We start from the raw sequence: 17,657 nt of genomic DNA, 5'->3' as shown, positions 1-17,657 counted from the left end.
TACATGACAGAGTTTCTTATGCCATAGCCAACTTTCATCAATATGTGCAATCAAGCATGTCTTTTCATTGTTATTCAAATGAAAGATATTACCTCTAGTTTGATTACTGGTTGCAATTTTCAAACCAGTTCTGTTCATAATTTTGCATTTCCCATTCTTGAATTGTAAGTGAAATCCGTTTTCAATTAATTGACCAACACTCAAAAGATTATGCTTTAAACCTTCAACATAGCAAACATTATCAGTATTATGCTTACCATCAAGAGATATAGTACCTTTTCCTTTGATCAAATAAACTTTATCATCTCCAAATCTTACTAGACCTCTATTATATTCCTGAAAAGTCAAGAATTTACCTTTATTACCAGTCATATGATGTGAACATCCTAAATCAATGATCCATTCTTCCTTAACTTCAACTTTAGCTACTAGGGCTTGCTCTATCGGTTGAACAATAGGTGTCGGGTGATCTTTTGTTATAGCAACAAAAAACCATCCATTGTCTGTCCGATCCTCATCAGAATCATCAATGACTCCCTCATCAACAAGATAACAAGATTTGTCTTTATTCTTCTTAAATTTGTATCTTTGATATTCAGGGTTAGGCTTGTATGTTCTTCTAGCTGCTTCTTTCAATCTTGCATGTCTATCAGGGCATCTTGAAGCCATATGACCAATCTTATTACAGTTAAAACATTTAAAGGGTGCCTTACCTTCATAATTACTTCCAACTGGAGCTTTAGGCATTTTCCTTTCAAATAGTGCTTCTAGTTCTTCAAGTTCTTCATTTTCTCTCTTGCTTTCTTCAAGTTCTCTTGCATAAAAGGCTTTCCAATCAGATTTGTCAAATGATGATGCAGATGATGTTGATGCCTTAAAAGCTAAATCTGTCTTTATAGTAGGAACATGACCAAATTCCTCAATTTCAAAAGTTGAAAGTTTTCCAATCAAATGTGTCCCTAGTTACTAATGTGTTAGGCATTGTTCTTAACTCATTTATAGCAGTAACTTTCATTTTGTATGCCAGTGGCAATCCTCTTAAAACTTTTGAAACAATTTCATCTTCACTTAAGGTTCCTCCACAGCATTTAATACCCAAAACAATTTCATTTACTCTTTCCATAAAAGCAAAAATCCTTTCATCTTCTTCCATTTTCAGATTTTCATACCTAACCCGGAAGCTTTCAAGTTTTGCAATTTTGACTATGGAATCTCCTTCATTCAATGTTTCCAAATGGTCCCAAATAGCTTTAGAAGTAGATCTATCAAATAATCCTATGATTTACTGATTTGATAATGCGCTCAAAAGTGCTTCCCTTGCTTTGCAATCATTTTCCTTATCTTTAGCCAAGTTAGGTGGATTAGGTTGACTTTGAGTAGGAGCAGCATAGCCATTCTTTGTAACATCCCAGATGTCCTTTGCAATGCAATTCAAATGTGTCTCCATCCTGATCTGCCATATGCCATAGTTGGTTCCATCAAGTTTAGGACTGTCCTTCCTGAAATAGTTAGAAGACATTGGATCTCCTCAAGCTATTAAACTTATGCAAAAAGAGGAATATGCTCTGATACCAATTGTTAGGTCTCGGAGACAACTGAGAGGGGGGGGGGGTTGAATCAGTTGTCAAATAAATTCAAACAAAAAACTACTTAACCAACCTTAATGCTTAATACCGGTAAACCAAACTTTATGTTGGTAGATAGTTTATCAGTTAATTGCAGTACTGGTAAAGATTAATGTATGAAACAGACAGACAATAACATCCACAACACATAACACCAATATTTGTATGTAGAAACCCTGTAAGGGGAAAAACCACATTGGAAAACCTTACCCACAATCAGATGATACTACTACAGATAGTATGTGTATACAAATGGGGTCTGCACATGAAGAAAGGCCAAGCGCCTAGAGCTCACTGCTCAAACACAAATGAGAGTCACACTGACTACAATTGGATGGTTGAATCCAATAATGATATACTGCTCAAAATAACATCTTCATATGCTAGATTCAGTACCGGTTTAGTTCTGATATGTCTTCACAGAAACCTTCCTTCAATCTTCAAATGATGTCTGCGTGTATAGCTCTGCTTATATACCAAATTACAATCCTTTTCACATTCGCATATTGATCTTACAAATAAGATCTTAAATATATACCAAAGCCTAAGACCAATTGAGTAGGTCGGCTCTACAAAAGATATTACAATACAACAATTTACAAGTAAAACAATAACTGATGCAATATCTGATTCAACATGTCGGCTTAATGCATTTATAACAATATTAAATCATCTCCATAGCTTGCTCTGCTGATCTGAAATAGAGAAGTTCATCGATGCTTATCCTAGACCTATTGTTGGTAACAACAAATATGCAAACACGAATATACCAATGAACAAATCTCCAAGAAAAAGTGTCCAAACGATGTCTTTGACATAACCAAGTATTTTCCATGTCATTCCAAGTGCCGGTAAATAATATATACTACCAGTGTACCAAATACCGGTAAAGATTAATGCATGAAATAGAAAGACAATAACATCCACAACACATAACACCAATATTTGTACGTGGAAACCCTGTAAGGGGAAAAACCACGTTGGAAAATCTTACCCATAATCAGATGATACTACTGTAGATAGTATGTGTATACAAATGGTGTCTGTACATGCAGAAAGGCCAAATGCCTAGAGCTCATTGCTCCAACACAAATGAGAGTCACACTGACTACAATTGGATGGTTAAATCCAATAATGATGTATTGCTCAAAATAACATCTTCATATGCTAGATTTAGTACCGGTTCAGTTCTGATATGTCTTCACAGAAACCTTCCTTCAACGTTCAAATGATGTATGCATATATAGCTCTGCTTATATACCGAATTACAATCCTTCTCACATTTGCATATCGATCTTACAAATAAGATCTTATATATATACCAAAGCCTAAGACCAATTGAGTAGGTTGGCTCTACAAAAGATATTACAATAAAACAACTTACAAGTAAAACAATAACCGATGCAATATCCGATTCAACATGTCAGCTTAATGCATTTATAACAATATTAAATCATCTCCATAGCATGCCCTGCTGATCTGAAATAGATAAGTCTATCGGTGCTTATCCTGGACCTATTTGCTGGTAACAACAAATATGCAAACATGAATATACCAATGAACAAATCTCCAAGACAAAGTGTCCAAATGATGTCTTTGACATAACCAAGTATTTTCCATGTCATTCCAAGTGCTGGTAAACAATATATCCTGTCGGTGTACTAGATACCAGTGACTGTGCATAAGTCATTTGCTTGGCGGTGAACATTGCCAATTCTCCAAGTGTCAGAGTTGATAAGTGTTAATAGGTGTTGACATCAATGACAAAACTATATCAACATATCCAAAATACCAACAGTGTCACCTTCATTTAGAGTTTTCAATTTATCCCATATAACCTTTGCAAATGATTTATCAGTTAATCCCATGATTTGCTGATCAGTGAGTGCACACAAGAGGGCTTCTCTTGCTCTGCAATCATTTTCAATATTTTTGTCCATCTACTGGAGAAGGATTGCCAGATGCCAGATCATAAGGTGTATGTTTTCTCAGTGATCTCCCAAATATCCTTGCCAAGGCATCTAAGATGAGTCTCCATTCAGATTTCCCATATCCCATAATTTATTCCATCAAGCTTAGGGATTTCTCTTCTAAAAATAGTTGCTGGTGGATTTGAATTATTAGTTGCCATAGAATCTACCTCAAGCGGTTAAGCTTCTACAAATGAGGACCAAATCTCTAATACCAATTGTTAGAGTAACAGATAGACAACTGAGAGGGGGGGGGGGTGAATCAGTTGTCAATAGATTATATTAATCAAACCACTTTATAACCTTTAACCGGAGCACATAAACATTAAATACCGGTAAGCAATAAAATTTAAGAATGAAATAGAGAATTAACACAATGCAACCATACCACATAACACCATGATTTGTATGTGGAAAATCCAGTAAAGGGAAAAACCACGGTGGGAAGCCTACAAAGATGTTATAACCACCTCAATATAATTGGACAGCAATCTAGAAGAATGAACTGCCAATGATATCATCTACCATGCCTGATTACAGTCCCGATTAAGCTCAATACCAGAGGCTTATGACCTCTTACATAAACCCAATTCGATCACCTATGATCGACCAAATCTCTTTCGCATATGATATTTCATTCCATGACCATTACCACCACAATCACGATTTGCAATGAGATCTTACATCAATTTATACAAACCTTAAGGCCTAAACCAATAAGGTTGGCCACCTAAAAGATACTACAATAAGATCATTACATACATCCACATTACAATGATATACCAAGTAAAGTTTAGACGAAAACAACATTAACCAATCCATAAATCATCCTAGTAACGTGTAGAGAACATGCAACATGATACCGGTCTATAACCTGGACCCAAATAGATTCACCACACCAAAGTGACGTCTCCAATCAATCGAAGCATGAACAAAGATTACCTTTTACATCTGGAATTTCATCTAGAAGCCGCACCAACACCACTTATATATCCTATCAAAGATTCTAAGTAAAATCTCTACTGCTAAACCCTTAAACCCTTACCAATATTGACTTACTAGAGTGTATGATAGCATCCGATCATCAAGTCAATACCAACTGACCAAAACATACTCCAGAAACATGCAACACATTAAGCCAGACATATTGCATTGATCCAAACTGTTGGCAATATGGAGGAATTGATTATGTGTTGCATTGATGTTTTTTCATTGATGTCAACACTAGATGTTTTGGCTGGTTACCGACAGATAGGTTTTGAGTACCGGTAGAAGATCTTGTGTTACCGGTAAGGGTGTAAGGTTTTATGACAGAGCTTTCACTGAGAATCTTTGACAGGATGCATAAGTGGTGTTGGTGCGGCTTCTAGATGGAATTCAAGATGCAGAAGGTGATCCTTGAGCACGCCTCGACTGATTGGAGACATCACTTTGGCGTGGTGGACCCAAATTAGGTTTGGTACCTATCTAAGTTATGGACCGGTATCATATTAACGTGTTCTCTACATGTTACCAGGATGATTTATGGACTGGTTACTATTGTTTTGGTCTAAAGATGACATGGCATATAATTTTAAGATGGATATATGTAATGATCTTATTGTGATATCTTTTAGGTGGCCGACCTAATTGGTTTAGGCCTTAGGGTTTGTATATTTGATGTAAGATCTCATTGTAAATAATGGGAATGGGTATATGTGTGTCGTAGTCGTGGAATGTAATATCATATGTGATGGAGATTTGGTTGATCATAGGTGATCGAATTGGGTTTAAGTAAGAGGTCAAAGGCTTTCGGTATTGAGCTTAACCGAGACTGTAATCAAGCATGGTAGATGCTATCTCTGGTAGTTGATTCCTCTAGATTGTTGTCTGATGTAGGTCCCTCCTTGCAACATGCCAAACACCTCAAAATGTATGACACTGACCCCTCAATCCAAGAATGAGATCCTATCAAGACAAGGCTCTACAACATTAGTTCAATCTTCTCACCATCTTCAAGACTCATACCTACTCTAACAGGGGTATCTTACTACAACACACTCCATGATACCTCCAAGGGTTACAAATCATTTGCATACTAGTTTTGGGTTATACAAGACTTCCCAAGGTCAGACAAACCACCGGTTGTAAGGATTGATACCCATTCCTTAAGAAACTCACCCAATTAGGCCTAGTTGCTTGTAGCCCTATTTAGCGAGTAAAGAGACCTTAGGTTCAAACTTTCCCAAACACCTTAGCAAACAAATTATGGATTCCAACACCCTTTTTGAAGTTACACAAATCCCCAAAAGGAAGGGTCAAGGTCTGGAAAATAAAGGTCTTTGTTGATAGGAGGTTGACTGTTCTAAAGGGCTAATTAGGTCTCTTTTGTGAAGCAACTATACTCAGATGAATGAACCGGCCAATCACAATCCCATGGGAATGTAGGTAACCATAAACCACAAGGGATTTCAGGGTTACACGCCTGGTATCATCGCCAATTACACACAAGGTAATTTTGCTTGTTCAAGGTCTAGGTAGCGACATAGAGATGTCTACCTAAGGTTGCTCCAAACACTTCCCTCCCTTGCTCCTCCTACAAAACACTCTTGGAATCCTAGAATACACTGACCATACTTTCCTTTCACCAAATCCCATGGGTCTCAGATTGATAAAGTGCAAGATATGGCCATGGAGGAGGGAAAACCTAAGGAAAACCTTAGTTTTCTGGGCACCTACAGTAAAAGTTATATTTCAAGAGCAACACACACAAATAGAACTTCAAATCAAAGCCAAAACAAAGTTAACTCTCCTGTCCAACCAATTCACATAATTGGGAATGGATCCCAATCCGTATAGTACCGTACCACGAACCAAAACTCCAGAATTGCAGGAAAAACTCAGAATTCTATTAGTTTGAGGGCATCAAAACTCTTCTCCGTACAATCACACTTGGTAATTGGATCCACAAGGTGTATAAACTACTCTAGAACTTCTCTCAACCGAAAATCAAGAGGCTAGAGCCGTTGGAGGAGTTTCAAATTAACAAAATGCAAAAAGTGCATAAAAGTTGCTCATGAGAACTTTTGACAACTTTTGCAAAAGTTGTCAAAATGTCATCTTTCACCTCCTAATGCCTTGGGTGAATTTTAACCCCTCCTAAAACATCTTAAAACACTAAAACCAACACATTCGATTCCCTATTGTCTAAAAATCCTAATTGGCTCATAGAAATGCCAAAATAGGAGTTTGGCTCACAAGATGGGGTTCATTATTACAAACACATAATGCATGATTAAAAACATATACAAAATATTCTAAAGACATATTTAATGCCTTATCCTCCCTTCTCAAAGTCTGATTTATCATCTTGAAGGGTTTGATAGGGTGCTCCTGCACCATACTCCCCAAAAGAAGAAATCTCAAGTCCACTTGAGATGAGAGTGTGCAAGTCGGCACACTGATCGTTGATCTGTTGCTCTATCATCCAGACTGCTTTAGAATCAGGTTGTCCTTTCCAAGCCACCAAATACTCCATGTAAACTTTGGTCCTGGTTTGCTTTGCAACCTTAGTGTCTAGAACCTTATGCAACTTTGGTGGTTCGTGTTTGGGTATATCATCATTCGCAGTATCCTGAATTGTGTCTTCTCCTGCACCAACACTACATTTATAAATAGTTAAGTCACAAACATTAAAAATAGGTGACAAACCAAGATCAGATGGTAGTTAAAGTTCATAGGCATTTGGACCACATTTCTTCAAGATTTGGCAGGGTCCAATCTTTCTTTGCATTAGTTTTGTGTATCTGCCTTTTGGAAGTCTATCCTTCTTCAAGTGAACCCACACCAAGTCTCCCACATCAAACTAAAAATCTCTCTTCTTTTTGTCAGCATGAGTTTTATATCTCTCTGCAGATTGTTGAAGATGAGTCTTAACTTGGTCATGGATTTCTTTTATGGTAGTAGCAAAGGTTTGTCCATCTGCACTAATGGCTTCTCCTTGAGGTATCTCTCTCAACTCCAGCACACCCCTTCGGTAGATGCCATATACAATCTGGAAAGGTGACTTACCGATACTCCTATTCACTATATCATTGTAGGAGAATTCTGCCTGAGACAATATACTATCCCACCTTTCTCCATGTTGTCTAGTCAAACACCTTAGCAGATTCCCTAGTGACCTGTTTACAACTTCAATTTGACCATTTGTTTGGGGATGGTAGGCTAAGGAGAAGGATAAATTTGTACCAAGCTTCTTCCAAAGGGTCCTCTAGAAGTGAATAATAAATTTTACATCCTTATCAGAGACTATAGTCAAAGGAAAACCATGTATCCGGACAATCTCCTTAAAGAACAAGTCTGCTACATAAGAAGCATCACAAGTGGTTTTGCATGGAAAGAAATGTGCCATCTTACTAAACCTATCCAGCACTACAAAAAACTATCACATCCTTTCCTTGTCCTAGGTAATCCTAAAACAAAATCCATACTTATGCTTTCCCATGGTCTTGAAGGTATGGGTAAAGGCTGGTATAAGCCTACATTGGTGGACTTTCCTTTTGCCTTCTAGTAGATCACACATGTCTCCACAAATCTCCTGACATCTACCTGTAGTTTGGGCCAAAAATAATGTCTTTTTACCAAATCTAGTGTCTTGTCAAGATCAAAATGGCCTGCCATTGCTCCACAATGTTTCTCCTTATTTATATTTAATCTCATAGAGCATTTGGGTATGCATAGTTGTGCACCCTTAAACAACAATCCATTTTGAATAAAAAATTCAGAATACTCAACATGAAACCATTCATCAAATGAAGCACATACCTTATAGGCCTCTCCAAATTATTCATCACCCTCATACATGGCTTTCAAGGAGTCTATGCCAACACTCTCCAACTGAATTTGATTTGCAGTTAGGACTCTTCTGCTCAAAGCATCTGCCACCTTATTCTTGACTCCTTTCTCGTACTTAAGAATAAAAGTGAAAGCTTGTAGGGTCTCTACCCACTTCATGTGCCAGTGATTCAACTTTTCTTGACTGTTTATGTGTTGGCATTGCACACTCTAATGAGAATTGAAGGTGATTGAAGGTGTTGTCATTGATGGCAACTTACCGGCAGACTCTACACCGACAGACACTTCATCGACAATGACAATAATGTTTATCGACATCTTAGCTGACAAGATTTTGATTATTATACTTTGTACTTAATTGTAATATCTTTTTGTAAGTTGACATGGCGTATTATAATAAGACATATATAAGTATGAGATCTTGTAAATCATTTTGAGAGATATACATGATAGAGGATAGATATGATGGATATGTAGAGCGAATATTAAGGCAGATTTTGTTGAAGTGTTTATGCTTATTGTATGAGTTAAAACCGGTACTGAACCTGGCATAGTAGATGTTGTTTTATAGCAGTACATTATATTGGATTCTCATAATCCATTTTGTAAGTCAGTGAGACTTCCTTTTGTAATTGAGCAGTGAGCTCTAGGCAGTTGGCCTTCCTGCATGTGCAAGCCCCTCTTGTAAGTAATATCAATTCATTAGCTATTGTGGGTCATAAATCCCATCGAGGTTTTTCTCACACCGAGTTTCCTTGTTAAACATCTTGTGTTATGGTGTTCTTTCTATGTTGTCTTTACTGTTCTTATTTACTGCATTAATTCTTGTTTACTGGTACACTGTTTTGGAATGCAAAATACTTAATAAGGTCAAAGAATCTATTAACCAGTTAGATATTGATTCACCCCCCCCCCCTCTCAGTATCTTTGGGACTATCATAAATCCTAATATTATGAAGCCAAGGGCCTGATTGTCTGTAAAAACTATGAATTCTTTTGGTAGCAAGTAGTGTCCATTTTTTCAAGGATTGGATTAGAGCATACATCTCTAGGTCATAAGATGAATATCTCCTCTTTGTCTCATTCAACCTCTCATTGAAGAAAGAAATAGGTCTTCCCTCTTGACTAAGCACTGCTCCAATAGCCATGTGACTAGAATCACACTCCACTTGGAAGATCTTGTTGAAATCAGGTAGGGCAAGGAGCAGTTGCTCAACAACTTTCCTCTTCAGGGTTTCAAAAGAGTTATATGCTTCTTCTGTCCAACTAAACCTGCACTTTTGTCCTCCCTTTATTGTATCTAGCATAGGGGCACAAATATGGCTAAAGCCTCTTATAAAATTCCTATAGAAGGTAGCTAAGCCATGAAAACTTCTAACATCATTCATTGTCCTAGGTGTAGGCCAAGACAATATGGCACTCACCTTTTCTTGATCCATTTTCAATTTACCATATGAGATTACAAATCCCAAGTAAATGATCTCTTCCTACATAAAGAAACACTTTTCCAAGTTGATCATTAATTGTTCTTCATACAATCTTCTTAGGACCAGGTCTACATGTTTTAGATGCTCTCCTTTGGTTTGACTGAAAACTAGAATGTCATCTAGGTAGACTATAACAAATTTCCCTATGAAATCCCTCAAAACTTCATTCATTAACCTCATAAAGGTACTAGGTGCATTGGGTAAGACAAAGGGCATGACTTTCCACTCATACAACCCCTCATTTGTTTTAAATGCAGTCTTCCATTCATCTCCCAACCTAATCCTAATCTGATGATAGCCACTCTTTAAATCAACTTTTGTAAAATATCTAGCACCCCCCAAACAATCTAACAAATCTTCAATCCTACGCATGTTAAACCTATACCTGATAGTAATCTTGTTGATATCTCTTGAATCAGTGCAAAGCCTCCAAGTGCCTTCCTTTTTGGGTGCCAAGACTGCAGGGACTGCACATGGGCCAAAATTTTGCCAATCAATCCGGATTCCAACAATTTTTCAACCTGTTTTGCCATCTCAACATTTTGATCTAGTGTGATCTTGTATGCTGCTTTATTAGGAAAGGTGGATTGAGGTATAAGGTCTATACAATGGTTGATGTCCCTCATGGGAGGTAGTGACCTTGGGATGCCATCCGAGATGACACCCTTGTATTTGTCCAGTAGCTACTGCACTGCAGGGTCAATCAACCTCAATCTATCCTCTTTCTTATCCTCAGACTTCTCAACCTTTGTTACTGTTGGAATAGGGATAAGGGCATAATAAACCATTTCTTCATTTGCCGTGTTCCTCATGAACTACTTCCCTCCTAATACCAACACCTTGGCCACCTTTTGTTTGGTCTCCTCCTCATCCTTCATTAAAGGTAGCAACTCAATCACCTTACCATCCTTGGTGATGGAATATGTATTCCTAGCACCATCATGTTGTGCCTTAAAATCAAACCGCCATGGTCTCCCAAATAGGAGATGACAAGCATCCATCTTTGCAATGTCAAACATCAACCTATCTCTATAGGTTCCAATATGGAATTCCGCCCAAACTTGCTCTTCCACAACAACTTGCTTTCCTTGTGTGAGCCATGAGACCTTGTAGGGGCAAGGGTGAGGTAGTCTCCTCAACTTTAGTTTCTCCACCATCTCTAGAGACACAAAGTTCTTAGTTGAACCGGAATCTATTAGGACCTTGCAGACTTTTCCACCTGCTTTGCAAGTGGTCTTGAATAGAGACTTCCTCTATGGGGGTTCTCTATCAGACATCTTCATAGTGGTTACTGCTCTTCTGATCATTAAAGATTCACCTCTTTTAGGGTATCCATAGTTGTCAAGGGTATTGACACTTTGGTATGTGTTTGCACTTGCCACACTTTGGTAGTCAACCTCTAACATCAAGTTACTTCTCCTTTCTCCCATGGAACTAGTAGGTTTATTTGGGCATCTATTGGCCATGTGTGCTTCTTGATTGCAGTTATAACATATGATTGGACCTCTACCTTGAGTTCTCTCTCTAAATGGTGGTCTTCTTCCTCTGAAGTTACCTCTCCGATTTATCCTCCATTGTTATGGGAACTACTCTCTCCTTTAGTGCCTTCTTGGCTGGTTTCACTTTGATTTCCAAAACCATTTCCCTTACTTCTGAAATAATTTCTTTCACCCCTCTGCTATCTTCCTCTTCCTTTATTATTCTGCTCTTGTCTCCTTTTGATCATCTCTTCCACCTTGATAGAAATTTGATGGCATCTACCAATGGTGTTTGGGCTAAGAAGGTTCAACTCTTCTTGAATGTTGTACCTTAATCCATTCAGGTATTAGGCAACTTTCTCACTTTCTTCCTCTTTTGTTTTAGACTTCATGCATAGCCTTTGGAACTCCTCAATATATGAGTTCACATCCATCTCCTTCTACTTGAGGTTTTGTCTCCTCTTATGGAGTTGTATTTCATAGTCTTTGGGTACATAGGCCTCTTTGATTAAGGCAACCATCCTCTTCCAAGAAACAATCTTGGGATTATTGTCCTTCTCTCTTTCCTCGTGGACAAAGTTCCACCAAGTTAGGGCTGCTCCCTTCAACTTGGACTTAGTAATCTTCACCTTCTGGTGTCCTGGAATGTCTTCACACTTAAAGAAACTAGACAGGAAATCTATCCAATCCATCACAACATCTGGTTCCATTTTCCCAGTGAAAGTTGGTAAATCAATCTTCTACTCCATGGTTCTCCTCTCCATGGATTTGAAGACATTAAGGAAGTGCCTCTGATTAGGAGGAATCGCCTCTTCCTCTGGCATAGGGCTCTCAGCCTCATCCCCTTCATCACCACTACTAGTGCCTCCATCTTCCTTCCCATCTACTCTGCCTCTCAACCTCTCTAGCTCCCTCTGCATTGCCTTTCAAGAAGTGGCCTTCTCTCTCACAATCTTTGCCAATTCCATGTTGGTGATTGGTCCTCTAGAGACCTCTTCTTCTTGTCCCTCTGACATCTCTTAATTCTCTATCTCCTTACCAAAGTAGTTACTAGCTCTGATAAAACTTGATGCAGAGCCCTCCTTACAACCTGCCAAACACCTCAAAATGTATGACATTGACCCCTCAATCCAAGAATGAAATCCTATCAAGACAAGGCTCTACAACATTAGTTCAATCTTCTCACCATCTTCAAGACTCATACCTACTCAAACAGGGGTATCTTACTACAACACACTCCATGATACCTCCAAGGGTTACAAATCATTTGTATACAGGTTTTGGGTCATACAAGACTTCCCAAGGTTAGACAAACCACCGGCTGTAAGGATTCATACCCATTCCTTAAGAAACTCACCCAATTAGGCCTAGTTGCTTGTAGCCCTATTTAGCGAGTAAAGAGACCTTAGGTTCAAACTTTCCCAAACACCTTAGAAAACAAATTATGGATTCAAACACCCTTTTTGAAGTTATGCAAATCCCCAAAATGAAGGGTTAGGGTCTAGAAAATAAAGGTCTTTGCCAGTAGGAGGTTCACTGTCCTAAAGGGCTAATTAGGTCTCTTTTGTGAAGCAACTATACTCAGATAAATGAAACATCCAATAACAATCCCATGGGCATGTAGGTAACCATAAACCACAAGGTATTCCAGGGTTACACGCCTGGAATCATCGCCAATTTCACACAAGGTAATTTTGCTTGTTTAAGGTCTAGGTAGCCACATAGAGATGTCTACCTAGGGTCACTCCAAACACTTCCCTCCCTTGCTCCTCCTGAAAAACAATCTTGGAATCCTAGAATACACTAACCATAATTTCCTTTCACCAAATCTCATGGGTCTCAGATTGATAAAGTGCAAGATATGGCCATGGAGGAGGGAAAACCCAAGGAAAACCTTGGTTTTCTGAGCACCTACAGTAAACGTTGAATTTCAGGAGCAACACACACAACTAGAACTTCAAATCAAAGCCAAAAAAAAGTTAACTCTCCTCTCCAACCAATTCACATCATTGGGAATGGATCCCAATCCGTACAGTACCGTACCACGGACCAAAACTCCATAATTGCAAGAAAAACTCAGAATTCTATTAGTTTGAGGGCATCAAAACTCTTCTCCGTACAATCACACTTGGGAATTGGATCCACAAGGTGTATAAACTACTCTACAACTTCTCTCAACCAAAAATCAAGAGGTTAGAGCCATTGGAGTAGTTTCAAATTTAAAAAAATGCAAAAAAGTGCATAAAAGTTGCTCATGAGAACTTTTGACAACTTTTGCAAAAGTTGTCAAAATGTCATCTTTCGCCTCCTAATGCCTTGGGTCAAGTTTAACCCCTCCTAAAACATCTTAAAACACTAAAACCAACACATTTGATCTCCTATTGTCCAAAAGTCCTAATTGGCTCATAGAAATGCCAAAATAGGAGTTTGGCTCACAAGATGGGGTTCATTATTACAAACACATAATGCATGATTGAAAACCTATACAAAACATTCTAAAGACATATTTAATGCCTTATCCTCCCTTCTTAGAGTTTGATTTATCATCTTGAAGGGTTTGATGGGGTGCTCCTACACCATTGTCCAATTATCATGAGGTGGTTATAACCTCTCTGTAGACTCTTTTGTAATGAGTAGTACGCTCTAGGAAGTGTGCCTTCCTACATGTGCAAGACCCTTATTGTATCACATACTTTCTGTAGAAGTATCATCTGACTCTGCGTAGGCTTCCCACTATGGTTTTTCCCTTTACAGTGTTTTCCACATACAAATCATGGTGTGAGGTGGTTTGGTTGCATTGTGTTAATTCTTTGTTTGATTCTAAGTTTTATTGCTTACCGACATCTATTTCTGCTATTCCAATATTCAATGTTTATGTGCTCGGTTAAAGGTTATAAAGTGGTTTGATTAATATAATCTTTTGACAACTGATTCACCCCCCCTCTCATTTGTCCACCGGTTATCCTAACAATTGGTATCAAAGTTTTGGTTCTCTTTTGCAGAAGCTTAACTGCTTGAGGTAGATCCTATGGTAGCTAATACTTCAAATGCATCGACAACTATTTTCAGAAGAGAAATCCCTAAGCTTGATGGAACAAATTATGGGATATGGAAAATCTGAATGGAGACTCATCTTAGATGTCTTGGCAAAGATATTTGGGAGATGACTAAGAAAGGATATACACCTTATGATCCGACATCTGGCAATTCTGCTCCTGCAGACCTGGACAAGAATATTGAAAATGATTGCAGAGCTAGAGAAGCCCTCTTATGTGCACTTACTGATAAGCAAATCGTGGGATTGACAGATAAATCATCGATAAAGGTTATGTGGGATAAATTGTAAACTTTGAATGGAGGTGATCCTACTGTCAAAATTGCTAAACTTGATGGTTACTGGGTAAGGTATGAGAACTTCAAGATGGAAGATAATGAAAGAATTGCTACATTTATGGAAAGTGATGCAGAGTGCACACAATAGGAAGTGTCAAATAGGCTCACAGTCTTTCAGACTCAAAAGGTGACTATTCCAACCTAGTCTACCTTACCCACATTTGGCAAGGAAGTGTAAGACCACCCTCACACAATCCTTAAGACCTATCCAAAGCCAAACCCAATCCCTTATGGGTTACTCAACTTAGACTTAAAAGTTGATTCAGTGACTCAATCCCTTAATGAGGCTCAAATAAGGAAAATGCCTCAAATCCACTCTTTGATGATAAACAGCAGTAGGGACACCTTCTATGACTCTAAACAACCAAAATCCAACAACTGGTTTGACTTCCCAAACCCTACAATGCCAACTTCACTTTTAGGCCTACTAGGCTACTAGGTCTCACAACTGGAAATCGAGTAACAAAGGACTGATTTCCCAAACAACTTGCTGTTGTTTTGACTAATTTGAGACCTCTTCAAGGTGACAACACAACTCCCAAAAGGGCAGAGCCTCAATCCACTCCTGCACCACCAAACCCTACATGGTTCACAGACCTAATTGGTCAGACTAGGCATGGAACAAAATCATAAAGTTTAATGATGGGTACATAAGACTAGGGTAGTGATTTAGGAAGGTGTATTCACCCTTCTAAGACAAGTTCCAATGGTTTTTAGGACCTTTCTTACTGCTGTCTTAAACCATTTCTTCCATATACCGATCTGCTTGGTTGAATACATGAGGATATTCAACCTAGGGCTTGCAAGTACACCATGAAAATGCCTTCACCAGATCCTGAGCATTTGGGATATTAAAATACATCATTAGACCTTGCAAATTCCAAAGGGGTTTGAATTAATACCTCTGGAATTGCAAGATATTGTCCATTTAGTCACAAAACCTTTAAAACCCTAGGTGTCTACAGTAGTTTTAGAAAAAATTCAATAACTTTCACAATACAACTCGAAATTCGCTCAAATTAGACCCAAATGAAAGGTATCTCACATGTCTATGCAACCATGGACCTGTTTTTTGATTTTACAGTCCGTACACATCCGTACAATCACGTTTTTGCTCAGAAAACTAGTTTTTATTCAAAAATTTCAAGTGTCTTCTCCATACAAATTGCTCCAACTTCATCCAACCCCTTGGGCATCGATGTGAGGGCCTAAATAGGCATCCTACATCAGTTTAAACCGAAGTGAGGGGGTTGGGGCAGTTAGAACCATCATTTAACAACTTTTCAAAAAGTTGTCAAAGTTGCTAAATGTTGTCAAAGCAATTTTTTGCAACTTTTACATTTTTTTTTTCATTTTAAGACTCCAAAATGATTTCAAACTTCTAAATGGTTCCAACATGTCTAAAATGACTACTAAACATTATAAATCTACCTCCTAATGCTAAAACTCATTAATATGAGAAAATGCCCTATTAGACCTAGAAGGATCCTAGTGGACTAAGGCTAACTCCAGGTTTATAGAATGACCTTAGAGTTCCTTGACCACATAAAAAGGATCAATTACACCTATGGATGATTGACATTCATCCTTATTACATCATGCAAATTGAAAACAAAATCTTGAAAGGAAAAAAAATCATGTTCATGTCTAGGTGCCCTGCACCAGAAAGAGTAAATGAGATTGTCATGGGAATTCAATGTTCTAGAGTATTTTTGAGTGAAGATGAAATAGTTTCTAGTCTTGAGAGCTCTTCCATTGGCTTACAAGATGAAGGCAACTACAATTAATGAACTGAGAACAATGGCAAGCACTTCATTTAATAGAGACATGTTGATTGTGAAATAATTTGCTTTTGAGCTTAAAGAATTTGGACCTTCTGGAGCTGCAAAGTTTGAACCTTCTTTTCATGCATCATAATCTACCGGCAAAAGTTATTGGAAAGCCTTATATGCAAAGGAATTGGTAGATATGAGAAAAGAGGATGAAGAATTTGAGCAACTTGAAGCCGTATTTGCTAGAAGAGTACCTAAAGGACCGGTAGGAAGTAAGTATGAAGGAAAATAATCTTTTAAATGTTTTGCATGTAATAAGATTGGTCATTTTGCATCTAGATGTGCTGAAAGGAATGCAAGATTTGAAGAAAGAGTTAAGAAATCATTTAAGCCTAATCAGAACAGATATAGGTTCAAGAAAAGTAAACAATGTTACATAGCGGATGAGGAAGGAGTAAGTGATGACTCTGAGGATGAACCGACAACAGACTCTGCTAGTGGATCTGACAATGGAAAGGAATGGGTTTTCTATGCTTTAAAAAAGGATGAACCAAAACTGGCTATCATGAATGAAGAAAAGGCCTTGGCAGCAAAAGTTGAAGACAAGGATGAATGGGTAATTGATAGTGGTTACTCACATCATATGACTGGAGATAAAAGAAAATTTTTGTCCCTGCAAGAATACAATGGCGGTCATGTCAGATTTGGAGATGACAAAGCATGTATGATCAAAGGTAGAGGTATTATTTCTCTGGATGGCAAGCATAATACTAATAATGGCTATTATGTAGAAGGTTTAAAGCATAATATTTTAAGTGTTGGTCAATTGGTGGATAAAGCATTCCAACTTTAGTTTAAAGATAGAAAATGCAAAATCATTAACAAAACTGATTCGAATATTGCAACCGGTACTTAGACTGGAGGTAATATCTTTCACTTGAACACTGGTAATAAGACATGTTTGATTGCTCATATTGATGAGAGTTTGTTATCGCATAAGAGGTCATGTCATGTTAATTTTGATTGTATTATTAAGATCAGTTCAACAAAGGCAGTTACAGATATAACTAAGATTATAAAGCCTCATAATCCGGTATCT

Source organism: Cryptomeria japonica, chromosome 3, assembly GCF_030272615.1.
Source record: "Cryptomeria japonica chromosome 3, Sugi_1.0, whole genome shotgun sequence".
Classification (NCBI taxonomy): Eukaryota; Viridiplantae; Streptophyta; class Pinopsida; order Cupressales; family Cupressaceae; genus Cryptomeria; species Cryptomeria japonica.
This window is presented reverse-complemented; position numbering follows the sequence as displayed.